The following is a 20,169-nucleotide window of genomic DNA, read 5'->3' on the forward strand; positions in this document are numbered from 1 at the left end:
AAACATAGACACTTTTCATCTTCTCACTGTTTACATCATGTGGCATTTCCAAACTTTGCCGGGAAATTTTGCTTTTTTGTTCACATGGGTATATTATGGGTGTTTATTTAATTGTATTTTCTATGAACAAACCTCTCTTCTCACCTCTCTACTTGGTAGAATAAGACGATGATTCCTTATAGAACCAGCTAAAAGGCTGAGGAATGTTTCATGAGAAAGAAGAATCTCCTGTAGACAGGTTGGTGGCCATTTACAGGACGATCCATCTGAAATATATTCACAGTCATTCTTTTTGGATCAATCTGGAGCGTTAAGTGAAAAACCATGAAGATATTTGAGCATGTCTTATAAATTCACCTCAGTAGCTTCCCCACCTGCACAATCACAACACCTGATTGAAAGTCTACATCGTAGCTTTTGCACTCCAGAACAATGCAGGCAAATAACTGAATAACCATTGCTAGAATATTTAAAAATAATTTTTTATGGGCATATTTATATTCCATAATAACCTGTTGCCAAAGTGACAGTGGTTAACTGCTTACAATCATGACTAAGCTTTAACCTTGTTCTAAAGATGACAATGTTCGTCATCCCATTGATACTGTGCTCATTGTTTGTGTTCTTTCTACACGTTTCAAAAATGTGAGCTGATGACGTTCCAACCATTGTTTAAATTCTTAAAATTCTGTAGATTGTTTTCAACATTTTGTAATCATCTGTTTTAAGAGCCAGCGTGAGAAACATGTAGACTTTTGGCTATTTTGACGCCAATTTGTATTTTGTTTAATGAAACTAGTAAGATATCTGAAAACACACACAGTAGTGGGCTTTAAATTGACTCTGATGAAATGAACTTATATTCTCGCTTTATCTTGTGCTGATAACTTGCCTCAGCTTTGTTCTGCAGACCCATTAAAATGATATGAAGGATATTTGAAAAAAATCAAGTCTCTCAAAAATATTATACAGCAGTGATTGTTTCTGAAAATCCCTGCATAACAAAAACACTGGAGATTGTTTTTTCCACCTCTCAGTAGTAAAAAAAAAATCATTTTTTTTTATTTTATACCTGGGGAATCTAAAGCAGACACATTTCTTTCCATGGGAAGCAAACTGTGTGACCTGAACAAATCAAGTTGGTATAAACCTACAGTAAGATTCATTGCTGTATCATAAAACATGATCTTGACAGCAGTGAATGAAATATTTCCAACTGAATACAGCAAAATCAAACATCAAGCATCATCATCTGCACCTACTTCCCACAAAGCTTTATTAGCATGACCCAATAAAGAAGAAAACTGTTTACACGTAGGAAAACTTTCACAATTTCCATCAGAAGATTTTATGGCCATTCTTTAAATCAAATAGCCCTGGGAATCTTTTGAACTTTACTTGGTGTAAATCCACAAACACCTACAATGTAAAGTGGCAGCATTTCTATTGGACCTGTAAGTAATTTCCTCATTTTTAGACAGTTAGACACGGAACAGGACCATTTAGATTTAAAAATGCACGGTTGCATGGTTTTTATGGGTGCCTGGATGTCACATAAATTGAACTTAGATTTTAGGACACTGTGGGATTTTACTTCCAAAAAATATGTTTGGGTGTGTGTGAGAAAAGTACTTCCAGGCAATCATTCGGCAAATCAGGAAGGAGGAGGAAGACTGGGAGTGAAAGACAAAAGCCCCAAGGTACTTTACCTAAACTTACTCAGCTTGATCTAAACAGAAAATATGGAATGAGAAAATAACCTCTGGGTATCTACAACATTGATTATGAGTCAAATTTAGTTTAAATTCAAGTCTTTTAATTTACGTAACACTAACTAATGCAACTGTTATTTCAATACACTTTGCAAGACAGTTAGTTTCTACACAGGAGTACATATTTAAATCAATTCAATCGTTGGATTCTCAATAAATGACTTCTATTCCAATTGGATCCTAGTTGTTATAAAGCACAGTGAGTTCAGTTATGTTAGGTGAAAGAATAGGCAATCGCACTGAGTCATTCACTTCACTGCAATCCTTTCATGTGACCAACTGATGAGTAATAGTGGAAAGGAACATCTACCTTGAACATCCTCGGTGAGACTGGTCATCTGCCACGACTGACTGGGGTGTGTCGACAGAATTTGAACTGCATTATTTTGGAAAAACTAAATAGTTTTTTTTTTACTCAATTTGAGCTTCAATAAGTACTTCAACAATATTATGTACCTGGAGTAACTGAGCAAGAACTGGTTTTCCTGTGTCACCCTGAAACAGGATACTTATAATTTACTGATGTCACACTGGTGGCCGAGTCATCAAGAACAGACTGTGGACAATGTGAGTATTTGTGACTCAGTGTGGGAAACATTTAAACAAGATAACACCAATACTGGTCCGCATAGAGACCTGATTACAATGTTTTACTAAGAAAGAAATTCCTCACTTTATGACCTCTACCCCAAAAATGAGTAAGTAGCAAAGCCTTGTGACCATACCACTTTATAATAGATTTTGGAAAATAATAACAAAAGTATTAAAAAGAAATGTGTTACGGAGTAATACACTACCTCCACAAGCCATGCAAATTTCAATTATTTATGAATCAGGTTAATAAGTTCTCCTTTGTAATTTGTGGACATTCTGTTCTATTAATATATTTTAAAACGTCTGGACCCTACTTTTCATATTTGACAGTCCACAGTTTGGTCAGAACCATGATTTTGAAAGCAATGTTCTAAACAGCTTGTACACAAAGTATTTACAGGGATCCACGTTTCGGGGTACAGCCAATCTGCAGCAAGGTAAATGAATGGCACTCCTGGATTGGTTGCTTTGCAAACATTGAGTGAAGTAACGCAGCGCTTTAGTTTATCAACCTTTCAAACTGCATTTTCTTTCGAAAAATCTGTGAATAGGCCGATTATCTGCAAATAAGATGGAGTTACATCCAAGAAAAAATCTGAGAGTACTATACATTGTACAATACTACTACATGTTTGATGCTACTACAGTTAGCATAAAACACAGGAACAAATAGAGCAATGCCTTTCTCAAGCCTTAACACAGAGTCTCAAGCTACATAACTCCAGCTGTTTACTTACTAACTTGCTTTCTACTAAAAAAGTAAAATTACATTTGGATGATATGTATAACCACTGCATTCCCAGAAAGGTTATTTTTGATCATTATTTCTCAAAATAATCTGTGGAAATTTAATACCAGCGTGACGAGACGTGGTTCTCACAGAAACACGGGGCTGTCCCCTTTGGTTTCCCGATCACAGTTTTTCTTATTTTCTTTTTTTTTTTTCTTTTTCAGGTAATTTTCCATGATGCCATTCATCACTTGTCATTACGCCACTTAGAAACCGAAACATTTGCATTTGTCTCTGAAAAGGGAAGTGCCTCACATAATTTTTTTAAACGCTTTCTGTCATTAAGTCTCGTACACAACGACCACTAGGTGGAGTTTTGATCACATGAGTGAACTGGAGACGGGCTGTTCCTTCCTCCCTTGTAGAGTGTGTGATACGTGCACATCGTGCTTCAGCTGTTTGTGCATGAATCACACACACTGCATGCCCTGCACGTATCTCTATTCCTCTGTGTCTTCAAATATTTTTTTTCTGTTTTCGTCAGGGTTTGGGTCTTTCTATGCAAGATTGATAGGGTGCCCCTTTTACCTGAGAAGGTTCCTTATGAATGAATGGAGCAGAATTGAAGACACATTAAAAACGCAAGAGGAAGAGAGCAATGTGCTAGACTAAATAAAAGGCAGGTTAAAGCTTGGCTGTAAGTGTACGACCATGTTTGAAATCACAATGAAAATAATGCATTGCAGCACAATCATACTTAGGAGGAAGTATGTCTGCTTAGTCATTAATATAAATGCACTGTTCAAACCATGTGCAAGATGATGTCTGTTCAAAGTTCTGCATGCAAGGCTGTAACGTAATTAGATAAAAGTTGAAAAGTGGGAAAGGTTAGACTTTGATCTTGAATACGTATTCATCAAGTTAAAGTAAAATAGATAGCGATAGAGCAAGACCTGACAGGGCAAAAGGATGGCATGATTCAATAAAGAAATGTAAAATCTGACAGCGACATCTGTCTCATTTTGTATTATTCAACTTAGTTAGCCAATACCTTTTCATGTTAGAAAATCAACAGTAGTTCACTTTGTAAGTATTTTTTTAATAAATCCGTAAAGCCCTCTAAAATAAAGAAGGATCATTTTGTTAATTTATAGAACATCCAACACCCAGAAATTTAACAATCGGTAAATGAACAATTATGTGTGATGGATTTAGAAAGAGGTCATAATGACAAAAAATCATTTACTGGTATTTAATTTTTTCTTGTGAATTGTTCAATGTTTTGAATAATATTAAATCACTTAATCTAGTTAGCATTGCCCTCTATGATGCTGTGATCTGCTAAGGAATCACAGTAATCCCAGACCAACAAGCAAGTTCACTCAAATCAGGGATCTAGGATTTGGAGCTCATGAGGAGCTGGTCATTCATGGGTCATAGTTTCCTTTCTGACACTTCGGGGCTGAAGGGGGAGCTGAAGCTGCTGGTGATTCATTTTGCCATGTCTGTGTTGAGTCTGTGTTTTGGTGGCCAAAACCACAAGAATGCTGCTTTATGATTCAACTAACTCAACTCCAAATTGGGTTTCGTAATTGGTAACACTCCTTCGTTTGGTCTGCATGAATAGTCAAAAGGGAATTTGGGTATGTTAATGGGTTGGGCGAATCTTTGCATAAATCTGACTATACATAATATTTATGACGGTTGCCATGACTAATAATCCAAGATTATTCCTAACCCTCCCTGGTTACACCTAAAGCCATATAATCCATTTCACAAAGTATTTTATGGTTCTTACTGTCTTATCACGTGTTAACATTTGTGTGGCCTTGATAGTAGATAACCTAAGTAACTAGTTTATAGAGGCGGAATGTCCATATAAGTCCTTCCTGAGCAATAGCCTTTTCCAAATGACTGTAGATGTCAGACAATAAAAGTCCAACATTTCCATTTCCTTTACGACACTAAGCATTCATTCATGGTACAGCCTAATTAGTCCTTACTGTCACTGTATTCACACAGCCATTTCAGTCTGAAGCTTACTATAAAACACAGAACAATATGAAACCCTGACAATAATGATCTTTGTTCAAAGGTCAGAAAGCAACAGGTAGAACAGGTAAAGTGGAGAAGAGAATGACTAAGGTAGATCTCTGAGGTGCAATCTGAAAAGAACAGATCAGTATGTAAAACATTCAGGACAAACAGAGATGGGATTCCACTCTAAGTATAGCTGAGAAACCTTTTGACTGAGACTCCCATTGTACATTCTGAATATGGGAAACAAAAGATAAAAAAGAGTAATTAGAATATTAAAAACAAATTGCTTTGTCTTGGTGTTAAAGTTACTTCTTTTGGTCAAACCTGCTCTTCTGACTGAAATAAAGGAGTATTGTTTGCGTAATCTGATTAAATCTTTACCCTATGCCACCTGAAAGCCGCTGCGACCAACAGGTCACATAGCAAATCTGTTACTCCATTAATATTGCATCCTTAGAACATGTGGTTGTTCATTTTGTGCACAGTTGTACATCTTTAATGTGCTGACCATGATGCTGTTCTTTCAGATTTAAACAGCTGTAAACCGACATTTTCATAGTCACACCCAGGTATGTACTTAACCACTCCCACTATTTTTCCTTTCATTTTGTAGGTGCAGTGGCCATGATGAAAAGATGTTCGCTTTTCTCAAGCGTGAAACAACACGCTATGTCCTAATTGTACATAATGTGCTATTATTGCACATCAACACCGTAAGAACTTCTTTCAATGTATGAGCTGCAGAATCTCATAACTGTTTGCTATATAACTTTTCTCTCAAAAATAAGATATGCATTGATCACCATTTTTGCTTTTAGCAAATGAAAAGGATTGCATTTGAAATGTTTTACAGTTCTTCATCTCACCTGGTTTAAACTGATGCCTGTTGCAGAAACTGATGAGACAAATCGCCCTTTGAAAAAAGTTTGTTGGAGCAGTTCCATGACTAAAATCCAGAAGGCGGGAGTTTCCAAAAACTTGGGTGGGAATCCTGAACTGTTTGTGTCTCCTATCGTTTATGTAATCATTAATAGTTTTGGGGGGAGATTTGAAACTTCTGCATGATAGTATCACTTTCTAATGACGTATAAGCTTTACCAAAAATTTTTTTGCCAAATTCCTGTAAAGCAGAAGTAACCGTTTCCCTTTTGTATTGAAAACCAGAGCAAACATCCATCTAATGGATGGGAGACCGATTAATAGGACAGATATTAGAAAATTATGTAAGACTGGTTGGAGAAAAAAATGTAAGCCTGTGTATGACTTTAATCCTTTTTTCAAACATTTTCCACACTAATGGTTCCACTTTTGAACCATTCTTAGGTCTAAGTTTTGTCTTTTCTTTTGTGTGATCTAACTAGTTTCATGTCCTTCTTTTAGCTTAGTGTCTGCGTTGTGGAAATTTTTAAATCCGGTTTTTCAGCCACAGTGTAATCTTTCCTTGACACATGCATGTCTGTATTTAGGTTCACTACATAATATTTGGAGATTAGGGACCAGAATGAAACGGGATTTATTCATCAGTGTTGTGCCCTTGCAGTGTTTTGACCAAACAAATAAAGATTGCTCCAAGGCTGCAGACGACTGAAGACTCAAGATATTCAGAAATTTGGAAAATATTTTGACATTACTCACTCAGGGGTGTGTGTTGTCTGGAATGGCAATGTGGGAAATTGGAGAAAGAACAAGTTGGGACAACGGCTAGTTCTTTTTCTTTGTTACATTTCCAGAAACCTGTGAATCATTTTGATCCACCCATTTTTTCTATTTATGAAATTGAATTTGATTTCACATGCAGATTTAGTACCAAATATATTGTCAAATGAAATAGAATTATTTACAATAAAATACCCACACCATAGCATCAGGAAAGAGAAAATCCAAAGACAACAATAAAATGTTAGTACTCTAAGCATATTTTCCCCATTATATATGTTCTTTTGTAGTCAGCAAATTAGATTATTTAAATAGGAACTTTCAAAGTAATGGTAACAAAGTGTTTCACAGAAAGTAACCCAATAAAATACGATGCAAAAAACACAAAACAATCATAAAAAACCAAAGTCTAAACACTGTTAAAGTGTGAGTAAAAAGTCTTGAGTTGCTTCTAAGCACCAGAAGAAACCAGAGAAAATCTGAAATGCAGTTTTCAAATGATGATAAACATTTCCAGACCATCACAGTACTGCCATTGTGATTTATTTATTTATTTATTTATTTATTTATTTATTTATTTATTTATTTTCAATGCACTTAGTTTTGGGCCAGATCATGTAACACGAATCACACTTTCCAAAAGGTTCCACTTTTGTTGTATCTGTCCATAGAACATTTGCTCAAAATTCTTGGAGAATAAGATATTTTTTAATATAAGACATACCTCAGAAATGGCTTTTCAACCCTTACCTAACAGATACCAGTGACTTTGTTTCTCATCTACTGAAGAATTTCTTTTCATAAGAGAATGATGTGTTTCATTTTTTTGGGAGGGGGCGGGGGGGTGTAGCATTTAGCTTATGTCCTGCTGTCACGAAGGCTGCATTTTTCTTCTTTCAGTAGGTGGCCAGTGAAATTCTGCCAAAAAGAAAGGTTAATTACCGTTATTTCTCAATTTAAAATATATGTTTTCACTTGGAACCGGATTGTTTTGTAATGTTTTTCATTTAATAAATGGTGTATCTTTTTGTATTCATTCAATTTTTCTTTGTCTGATGTTCCAATTTGATTCATAATAATAATGAAAAAGGAAAAACAAAAGATATATTTTAATAGACTTATTCTTTTTGACAGCACTGTAAAAAGATTTCCATAAAAGTTGCAGAAACCTTGTGTTACAGATCAGTTTTATACATATAAGGTGATAGAGAGAGGTTTTATCAGAGTCGTGCATGCTTCCTCCTTTCATTCAAAATGTCATGTCTGTTTATTTGCATTTTTTTTTACTTGTTGAGTTTCAAATGTCCAAACATGAATGAATCAACATATGCTCCTTTTCTGACTGCCATTCCATAACTGACCATTAAAATGTTTTTTTTTTTTTATATATTTTTCAGAATTTTATCAAATTTAGGAATTCCATTTCTCACAGATCACATAACATAACTCCATTGCATGAAGCCCCCTCTCCAGTGGTTATGATGTTTTATGGCAAACAAAGATGTAACCATCTTTTCACCTTTTACCGCCTTCTGAGAATGACTCTATCCACTATAAACTGCCTTCATCAACAGCACATCTGTTTTCCAAACAAAGACTTACTCATGTGTGATATTTGGATATAAGAAGACATTTTGATCCTCCCAGTGTTGTGAGAACGTGAAATGATGCTTTTCTGTACAGCCGGTTTTTGTGGATGTGTCCTCTACTCTTGAGAAGATGGTCCGGATCAAAATGAAAGTCTCAGGTTAAGGTTTTTCTCAATCTGTAGTTTCCAGGTTAAGCTGATCTGTAAGCTGGTTGCTGGCATTTAATTTGACTGCAGGTCACATTAGCAAAATTTTTGCGTTTTGGAGCTTTGCATGAAAAGGACATGCAATCAAAAGACTACAGCAGCATGTCAGAATGAATTAAAGTTGGTCTTGGGTTTCTATAAACCATTCATTGTTAACTTTTAGTTCATCACAACATTTATGTTTAAGTTCATCATGTAAATGTGCCAAATTTAGTCACACAGACTAATTTGCATCTATAGCTCCTGGCAGAATGATGGTACAAAGGCAAAAATGTAATGTTTAAAAACATTAAAAATAATACACTAGGTAGGACGGATACCAGGGGCGGACTGGGATGAAAGAAAAAACGAAACAGGTCTGTTCATGATGTGCATGAACAGACCTGTCTTAGTATTGTCATGTTCTCATGACGATAAACCACAAAGTAGTTGTCAAAAATGTTAGTGACTTGTTTCTTGCCTGTTGTAACAGCATAAATATGCCTGGATACATATTGACTATATTGTAGAACAATATATTGTAGGACAATATGTGTTCTACAATGTAGAATACATATTGGCTATATGTATTGGTTAATACGGCTGTACTATGCTGTGTTAGCATAATACAGTTTGCTGTGTTAATTTCTTTCAGTTTGTTGTGTTCCTCTAGATAATTTTTTATATTTTTTTACATTCATTCATTTCTGCACAGGTCTGAAGAGTTTGGAGAGATTCTCAGAACTGCTCAGCATCATGTCATCTCGTCTTTTCCCCCCCAGTTAATATGTATGTTTTTGCTGTGTTTTATTGGTTTGACGCCCAGTAATTATCATAGTATTGTCTCCTACAGGTGTCGACTGTTATTGTTGCTCAATCCGATGTTTCCGTTGATGAACAACAACATATATCGTAACATTGACTACATGACTACATCGTAAATTAGTTGGGAAGGTCTTCAGAGTGTACAGATGACTAGTTCTCAGAACAATACTGATGTGATAGTATCATTCTGTCACCAGTGACAGAATGAATGCAGATTCCCTCCTAAAAAGTAGATGTTCTCTGATAAGTCGACATGTTGATGCGGAAGTCTGTTATCTTCTGGGCGATGCCAGACTTAAAGGAATTCAAAAAATGTCTCCCACAGAATGTCTGTGTTCTAAAACATCCCCGTGTTTTTTATCTGTTATCTGATGATCACTGCCCCGAAAATCATCACTGAATCCGTTCCACACCCTGTCATTTGTTTAAAGTTAGAAAAGAAAATGAAAGAGGGGTTTTTCTTTTTTTTAGAGAAGCAAACTTGCTTTAGTTTTTACCACATTCAAAAGGTTTTTTTTTGTCTCCATCTCCTCTTCTGCAGCAGTGTTCTTTTTGGAGCACTTATTAAATCTGAAATTAACTTATAATTTATATAACAGCAAAAATCATATCCTGCAGACTAAAAAGCTGTGCATTCTGAGTTAAAGGACTCTGGGACATAATTAAACCTCTCCCATTGCTCCACATGATATTTCTTAACACCCTAAATTAGCTTTTTGTTCAGAAAATGGATGTGAAAGTTTACATCTCCAATGTGAGCAGTTCTGTTTGCATTAATAACAGCTTCAGAGCAATGAGTAGTACTTGCCCTGCTAATGTTGGAGCAGCAAAACAACTGCTGCATCAGTTTTAGTCACAGTAATATAAGATGGTCTCTCCAACCTGAAATAGAAATAAACAGACTGTTGATCCTTTGATATATTGGTATGGCTAGACTATGCTAAGAGGCTCCAGTGACAATATTATCATCACGATGCAACAGTACAAAATCTTTGTTTGCATGAATGGCAGCTGATACAGACCTCCAAAAGCTCTGCTACCATTTTTAACTCCTTATGAATCCTTAACAGACCATCAGTGAGAGATAAGCGTCAACAAGTACAATTTAGTTACAGCAACAACATATTTAATTGGGACTCGATTAAATCTGCTATTTCCAGTGAAAACCAAGTCCCAATTGTTTTGCTTTGTCCTGTCTGAGATTTTATGTTCTCTGCACCCACAGCCAGTAAGCTGTACATTCATGTCTTTTTCTAACACATTTTTGAAAATTCATTTTGCTAATTTACTAAATTTGGGATTTTGCTGCAATCTAAGTATTTTATTTTTATTTTTTTGCTCTTTATAAGGATGTTCACAATTAAAGTCAGACTACCGTATATTTGCAACTGCAACTTCCTGTTTGTCTTGGTCATGTGATTTGTTCCTTGCGCTTTCCTCACATAACCCCAGCTGTCCATGAAGGGAACAGAACGCAAAACATTCCCTTAAACTAGTATTTTGGACTGAAACTGGAATAAACAAATGTACAACATCAACTCAGATCCGTATTGAGGACAAACATTGATGAGGACAACTTTGCTATATTCATTCCCCTTTTCAATGTTTTTGTTCAATATAATGTACAATGAGTTATTTATCTAAACTTTTATGCATTTAGATTTTGTGTAGGGTGGATGTAACTTATTTTACGATTACGTGTCGTTATTGGAGTTTCTTGAATTTTAGAAATTTTCCATGCAAGTATTGCAGAGAAAGTATGTTTATTCTAAAACATACAATACATTTCAGGAAATAAAATAAAATAAAATAAGGAATGACTTCAGCTTGTGCCAAATGCATGATGTGGCAGTGGGGCCTAATAAAGTTGAATGAGTGAAAAGCTGAATGGAGCCAGATGGCTGAGGCATCCGTGCCGTTCATGGCCACATGGCGGATTGCATTTCCTTTGTCTCCGAGCCCCACATGCTTGGTGAAAAGAGGGGATCCGATTTCCCCTGTCTTTGATGTCTCCTCCTCCCACGCTTCCCCCGCCTTCTTTCTTTTCAGGCACCCTCTCGCCCTCCCACCCAGACAAACACAAACACATGGGCCTTCTGCTGACGGGAAACCCAATCGCTTGGTGGAAACTGGCCATGAGCTTGAATAAGCTCCCTGAATGAGCGCATGTGGAAAACATTTAAGACAGAACTGAGTCCAAAACTGAAGACGCCATAGACTCTGTCTGATATAAAGTTAGAATATATGGCAGTGTCATCACTTATCTGAATACTTACTGGGTTTGATTGTCAGTCTAATAAGGTAATGAGATAGAATTGTTATTAGGGTCTTTGGATCACTTTGATGCTGTACATTGTGTTGAGCCAGAAACATCCTTCCATTTGAACACATTTAGTAAATATTCAACAAAAGAACAACACACTGTGCTTGATTGCTTCAAATGAAGAGTCAACATGAGCGAAGCCAATGAGATTTTGACATATCCACAGGTAGAAGCTAATCCTTCAGGGTAACAGGAAAGCAAACAGAGGTACAGAAAAAGAGTTTTGTGCAACCTGATGTAATCCACATATTACTAGCAAACAATTTACTAAGATAACAACAGATTATGATGTCACTGTTGAACAAGAGCTCCAAAGGTTAGAAACTAAAAGTCGTTAGAGTTCATTGGGCTTCAGGCTGCAGTTTTGCAAACCATAATATTTACATTCAGCATGTGACCTTAATTTCCATACAGCCCATCTACTGGAGGTGGTAGTGATGAAAGGGGGTTGATCCATCTTAACAAACACTGGCCACTGCCATCTAATTTATACCACCAAACACCACGTGGTATGTTAACTATCCCTTTGATTGCATTGTTTTGGGAGGCTTCAGCTTTAAAGGGTGGGGTAAGCTCACGCCCTGATGGAGTCCGCCAACCAGACTGCTCAGGTCAAGAGGGGCCCCTTCCCGCACACAGCCATTTTACCATCTTCCTGCAGCCGGGCTGATGTCAGGTCCAAGGAATGTCGAAAACAGAGCACACTGGGGGGCCTTGTTCTTCCACTCTGAATAGTCCTAGGCTGGAATCCAAAACACATGCCACACACGCAGCTCTGCGAGGAGGAAAGGGGCCGGGTGGGGGCAGGGGGGAGCAAGTCCAGAGTGTGTTTTTCTCTGGAATCAGTGTGTTGAGAGGAAAACACACTAACTAGGAAAATCTAAGGGTGTTCAGACAGATGAAAATAAGATGGATTTGAAACCTTGTCCTACTTTTCAAAGACTGGAGTCTAAAACTATGTTGTTGTGCTTTTTTTAAAGGTTTCTCATGCAGATAAAGTCTTTTAATCAAAATAGATTGAAAATGTTTTCAAACATTGTTTCTCCCAAACAGATAGTATCAGATGAAGACTCTCAAATCACATCTATGACTGCAAACAATGTCAAAATAAGAAAAAAAAGGAATTCCAGTTTTGGTCCACTAACTTGCAAGCAACATAATAATTTAGTAAATTGATACTTGCTGTCACAAATAATTTGTTGAAAATTAATGATAATTCATAATTGTTAACTGTCTACAATGTGTAAATGAATGGACAACAGAGACTGACTTAACAGAAAGACAGAAATCATTGCAATTAACAATTACGTGAATTTTCTGTGTGTGAATAAACTCACAGGTGTCAAACTCAGTGTCCTGTTATTATATTGGGTTGACAAGATAATTGCAAATATCTATCAGGACTGCTGATAGACAGCGCATGCTACCACTATAAATACCCAAATATCCAAATAAAGTGACGTGGCCAAGAGGAGCAGTACAGGTTTAAATGTTTGTTGCATAATTACCCCTCTGAGGCATGACTTATTGACTATACTGTCTTCCATGAGTGGGTCTTTTTGGACCCGTGTTTAAATCAATGTGTTTTTATGCTACTTTTGTCATTTTGATTCAAAATAATGTTTAGTATGATACTTTCTGCTGTGTTTTATTTCACACAAGTATTAATTCATGTTTGAAATAGTTTCATTTTTCACATTTTTAAGCATTTTCAGAAGAAATTGTGAACATTTGTGACGATTTGTAGAACATTTTTAAAACGAAGTGACAACAACAGCAATTTTACAACAGCAATGTTGGAACAATGTCAGTGTCCATTATGTGTGTGTGGGCGTGGGTGTGTGTGTGTGTGGGCAGGGGGAGATACACAGGAGGGGATAGAAAGAGCACGTTTCATGAAACTAGCTAGCTAACCAAGCTAGCTAACATTGCCGTCTGTATTCTATTGTGCTGTGTGTATCATGCATGTGGGGGTGTGCATGTATGTGCATTTATTTATGCATCCATCCATCTATCAATCCATCCATCCATCCATTCATCTTCTTCTGTTTATCCAGGGTCAGGTTGCGGGGCAGCAGCCTAAGAAGGGAGGCCCACAGTTTGCTCTCCCCAGCCACTTGTTCCAGCTCCTCCGGGCGAATCCCAAGGCGTTCCTAGGCTAGCTGAGAAACATAGTCCCTCCAGTGTGTCCTGGGTTTTCATCTGGGCCCCCTCCTGGTGGGACGGGCCCGGAACATCTCACCAGAGAGGCGACCAGGAGGCATCCTAATCAGATGTCCGAGCCACCTCCACTGGCTCCTCTCAACATGAAGGAGCAGCGGCTCTACTCTGATTCCCTTCCAGATGACTGAGCTTCTCTCCTTAAGGGAGAGCCCAGACACCCTACAAAACTAACACTGATTTCATCCGCTTGTATCCATGACCTCGTTCTTTTGGACATTACCCAAAGCTCATGATCATAGATGAGGGTAGGAACTTAGACCAGTAAATCAAGAGCTTCACTTTTTGGCTCAGCTCTCTCTTCACCGCGACAGACTGATACAGCGTCCACTTCACTGCAGACTCTGTGCCAATCTGTTTGTCGATCTCCCACTCCAATTGGGGCAGGACATCCTCCCTGATCTGAAGAAGGCACTCAATTCTTTTTCAGTTCATTTATTTATTTTATATTTATATAGCTATGAATTTTTGTTGTATTTATTGAGATAATAAAAGAAAGAACCTTGAACACATTGATCAACAAGTTTTTCATGTCATTCAACACATTTTCTCTTTTGGTTTTCTCATCCAGGGTGTCAGATACGGTGGCCGACAGGTGCAAATGCGCAGCAAAAGAGAAAACATGCAAACAAAAAAGAAGACACCCCCGAATGAAATGCAGCAAATAAAAAGAGAGACGCAAACACCCCCGAATGAAATGCAGCAAATAAAAAGAGAGACGCAAACACCCCCGAATGAAATGCAGCAAATAAAAAGAGAGACGCAAACACCCCCGAATGAAATGCAGCAAATAAAAAGAGAGACGCAAACACCCCCGAATGAAATGCAGCAAATAAAAAGTGTTGAAAACGGAAGTGCTCCAGACCACTAGGGGGAGTCAAAGAAAATAGTATTCATTTCTATGGGACCAGATGCAAGATTCTTCTTCTTCTTCTTCTTCTTGGTATTTATTGGCGGTTGGCAACAAACTTACAGTAGCATTACCGCCACTTACCAGTATGGAGTGTGGTTCGAGATGGTCTATAAACTTTCACTTTCTACCTTTTCCCTCCATTAACTCCTGATTAAACATACCCCCACACATACACACCTGCTTATATTATCCAACTTGCTTATAGCTTTATATACCCCTCTTTGATATTCTTTACACACTCACACCCAACTTGCTCTACTCATATCCTATGAAATAGCTTTGTTTTTTTAAGATACCGAATAATTATTTGAATATGTCTACTCCCGAAATCTCTCCTCAAAAATTCTATTAAATTAAACCTTTCTTTAATACCTACACACTCTCTCAGCATGCATCTTCTCTCTTCTTCATACTTTCAACACTCTAAAATAACATGCTCTATTGTTTCAGACTTCTCACAATAATCACACTTTCCAGATGCAAGATTCAGAGAGATACCTTTACTTTCTTTCAAATTTCTTTCTCTGAATCTTGCATCTGGTCCCATAGAAATGAATACTATTTTCTTTGACTCCCCCTAGTGGTCTGGAGCACTTCCGTTTTCAACACTTTTTATTTGCTGCATTTCATTCGGGGGTGTTTGCGTCTCACTTTTTATTTGCTGCATTTCATTCGGGGGTGTTTGCGTCTCTCTTTTTATTTGCTGCATTTCATTCGGGGGTGTTTGCGTCTCTCTTTTTATTTGCTGCATTTCATTCGGGGGTGTCTTCTTTTTTGTTTGCATGTTTTCTCTTTTGCTGCGCATTTGCACCTGTCGGCCACCGTAGTCGGCCACCGTAGTCAGACACACACACAGACACGCCGACACACACACACATAAATAATACACATGGACAATAAAGTACAGGCAGTAATGTTAGCTAGCTTGGTTAGATAACTAATGTTAGCTAACTTCAAAGAAGGCTAATAGGTTGATTTATGACAATAACGCTGTCACAGCACTGATGATCGACACACAAACGCACATTTGTGAGGTAAAAATAAAGATAATAATTATATATAAAAGTTCTTGGTGTAAAATATTATTATGCAGGGGTGAGACTTAAGACTCAGCATGTATGGTTCACAAAAAAATGTTTTCCTGACAGTCAAAGCTGGTAAGAAACAAAGATTCCCATTACATTCCATAAGAAATGAATGCGGGTCATTTTGGACCCACTTATGGAAGAATGGGGTAGTAATATAAAACATGGTATTTCTTAAAATGTTTAAAAGGTACATGAAAAATTTGAACTGCATGATATCAATAACATGCTTGTTGAGGAATATCTGGAATATGAAGTGATGAAAACTTTTCATTATAAAGATCTTGCAAAATGATGACCTCACCGGGTCCAAAAGGAGCCACTTACGCATCAGAGCGTTAGTCATGCCAATTCATTAGTCATGTACTCCTGAAATCTGGCTTTTAATGAGGACTTAATGCAACACTGTCTGATCTCATTATCTTATTTTATCCTTTTCCTGGAAGGAAATAAGATAAGAAAGAAAAACATTTTGACACTTTGTACATATCTCTGTGATGAGCCTAGCTTAAACATCACAACAGACTGAAAGAGAAAGAGAACAGAATGGTAAAAGAATTAGACCGCTACACGAACATCAAAGATAGATCTCATTTCAAACCCCTAGGCAGAACTTAGTAATAACAGACTTGAAACTAAATAAAATGTCCTTGATTTCAAATTCATATAATACACTCATGAGAACAGGAACACCCTGGAGGCTGAAGTGAACCAAAGGTCTCACCCTCTGTTTGGAGTCATGCATTGCATTTAGTCTCCTGCAATCGTAAATAAAAGTAAAGATCAAGATGTCATCCAGATAAATGTAATCAAAACACCACTGCAGTGATTTTCTAAGTCCCATACTGTGGCTGAAACACAGTTACATCACATCTGGAAACAGAAGTTCTGCTTTGGTAACTTTGTGTCAGAGAAAACTTGATGACATTCAGCAAATGCAATGGTTAAAACCAGAGGAAGAAAGGTTGCTAGGTGGTGACAAAATAAACACATTGTGATTCCAAACCTAGACTGAACATGTTGTCCCATTTTTCAGCTGTGCTGTTTCTTTGTATCATTATCAAGCAGATTAAAATAAATCTTTTTAACATTAGACACAAAACTGAGATAGATTACAGGCTGGTGATACATGAAAGCCCAGCCTCATTGACGCATGTATCTGAATGACTCCTACTTTATTTTTAGTTTTCATCAAAGATTATTTTTGAAACTTTTAATCTACTCAGAAAATATTTTCCACCCAAGTCCTAATAAATGATTCACTTCTGTTCTAATCAGTCATTCCATTCTAAAGTAAAACTTTTTATTTACACACCTCAGTGATCCAACCTGCAATTCTACTTCCAAGATCTTTAAGGTGTGAAGCAGTTTCAACATGAAGACTTTGTTTTTGTAATGGCCTTGAAAGACTTTAAAGGATCCACTCAACTATTGATATTAAAGACATACTGTATATATTTAAATCCCCGGGATATTGCTCACTTCGAAAGATGGCCTTTTGTGCTCTATAGAACCATGTTTAATGTAAGTTATATGTTTAGCAATAGAAATGTAATTATTAGTCAGTTTAATCTGTCTGGCTGGTTACAACATCAACGATTTCTTTTTTTTCCAATCTGTAACTGTCCCATGATGAATGCTGTCAGGACATCCTGACAGAAACACTCTTTGATGTTGATGCTCTTACTGAGGGAGGAAGACTCACTCACAGCCAATTTCAGTGGAAGCACAAGAGGAAAAGGAATTTATTTTTTTTAAAACTGCATTTTTTACAGTGTGTTGAGACATGCCTGTTGCATTCAGGTTAAGAGAGGGAACAAAACTTTGACTTCAACTCTACTTCTAAAATACATACTTTACAATAATTACTGTTATTCTTTCAATGATGAATCTGTGTAGGCAAATAACACAATTACACCGATTCATTATTGAAACAACAATAATAACGATTTAATTTTTTTTAAATATGAAAAAATTATAAAGTATTTTCAAATTAGTTTTTTTTAAACTAGATGAACACTTGAGACAATAGTTGAACAAGCTTTAAAATTAAAAACTTTGTTTTTGTAATTCTTGAAAGACTTTGAAGGATTAACTCAACTATTGATATTAAAGACATACAGTACAGACCAAAAGTTTGGACACACAGTTGTGTCCAAACTTTTGGTCTGTACTGTATATAAATTCCTGGGATATTGACTGGAGATTTTCCACCACATCACTTAGAACGATGGCCTTTTATTCTCTATAGTACCAAGTTTAATGCAAGTATTTTTGTGTTTTTTTTATATTAAAAAAAAGTATTTAAAAATTTGTTTTATTGAACTAGATGAACATTTGAGAAAATAGTTGTCACATATTTTTGTCTGACATGCAACATTAGCCAATATCTGAATGACTTTAATATTTATTTTTAAATATTGTCACTCAAACATGTCTGACAACTTATCCATTTATTGCAAAACATAAAGAAAAACTAATTAATATTCAGGATATTTTCTATCACAGTTTTGAAACAGCTGATTATATAACTGAAATTGTTTTCTATAATGACTGAAAAAGGAAAAGAAAAAAGAAATGCACTTTGCAGCTTTATGTGTTCCTTAAAAAGTATGAGTCAGCTCTAAAGACCAGCAGTAAATACAGGGAAGCTATGGAACAGTTGACCCATGTGATGATGTTGTATAACGGGACCAGGGAGTCTCACATGATGATGACATGCAGTGATTCTTTCAGTGACGTGTCTGAAGCCTGGCATCGATTCATGGAGCCCCCTGTCCTTCCCCTGTTATTATAAGGTCCAGTCACGTCTGACAGGATTACATTAAGATGTTATGTAACCCAGATTCATGTCCAGACATGTCCTTCCGCCATTCATTTTAGCTGGGTCCAGGAATCCGCCTTCCCACTGCTGTTCTGAACAAGATGTTCCCAACAAGTGACGTAGCATTTCATGTGGAATGTGAAGGAGAGGCAAAACAAGCTGTGGGTCTGCATGCGCTCAGCTGGGACTGGTCCACAGGATATCTGAAGCCAGAACAGTCCGACAGTACTTTATGATCTCAGGGAATTAAGGAACAGCTAAAATGTGATGTTATGTGATTTGATTTCTAATGGGAGGCTCAATGATTGGCCATGAATAAACCCAATCTCAGCAAAAAAAAGACGTTTTTTTAAAGAATTTTAAGGAAGAATGCTTTCTGAAACCTCAGCAGTATTGAAAGTTTGATCTAATCCACAACATTAAAACGGTAATTAATTGAACAATTTCTTTGAACAATGTGGTTGGTTCTTAAAGAGAAGTTCAGATGATCGTGTCATTAGTTACTCAAGATCAGCAAAAAAAAATTCAACACAATTTCCACTGAGTGATAGATTCCCAACAAAAGGCATATATTTTATCATTACAAAAAGCAAACAAAAAACATGAATGAAAAGACAAATCGTACTTGTTTATTTGTTTGAACAAAGCACATCAGAAATGGGTTAAATAGGGCTATTCATGAAAGAAAAATCTCGTCTCTATGACCCTAACAAACTATTAATAACTTACATGTGTCTTGTACACGGAATTACTTACCAGAGGGAATATACAATTATAAGTATATAATTGTGAATTTGAAGAGAAGTGATGCCTCCTTTCCTTTTTACTAATTTAAATCTGAAAAGTGTGGCATGCATTTGTTTCCAGCACCCTTGAATGAATAATTTACGGTGAACACAGCTGCAGGTCATTTAGGTCATCTCTCTTCCAGCTTTACACTGATATACACAGAGATTTATCTTGATTCTTTGTTAATAAAAACAACTTGAGATTAGTCATCTGTGAACATCTATTTTCAAGTCTTGCCACAAAGTCTCATCTAGTTTTAGCTATGAGCTATTCTTATTACATAATTATGCTTTGACCTAAACCATACTGCAGGCAATGCTACTTTTCAGTTGGAATGTGAATCTCCAGCCTGGGTTTCAGTCTCAAAGGGGTTTTTGTAGACTTTTCTGTCTTTCCATTAATTCAGACCAGCTCCACTGCATGATGCTGCCACCATTGCATTTCACAGTGGGGATGTTTTGGTCAGGCTGATGCATAGTATTAGTTGTCCACCACATATGGTTTTACCTATAGGCTGGACAAGCTTAGTCTGGCTCCTGAGCACCTTCTTAAGTTTGCTCTGTTCACTACATTACAAACTAGATGTTAGCTTCTACCTGGTAGTACCAAGATGGTTTTCACTGT

This window comes from Xiphophorus maculatus, chromosome 3 (assembly GCF_002775205.1).
Source record: "Xiphophorus maculatus strain JP 163 A chromosome 3, X_maculatus-5.0-male, whole genome shotgun sequence".
In the NCBI taxonomy this organism is placed as follows: Eukaryota; Metazoa; Chordata; class Actinopteri; order Cyprinodontiformes; family Poeciliidae; genus Xiphophorus; species Xiphophorus maculatus.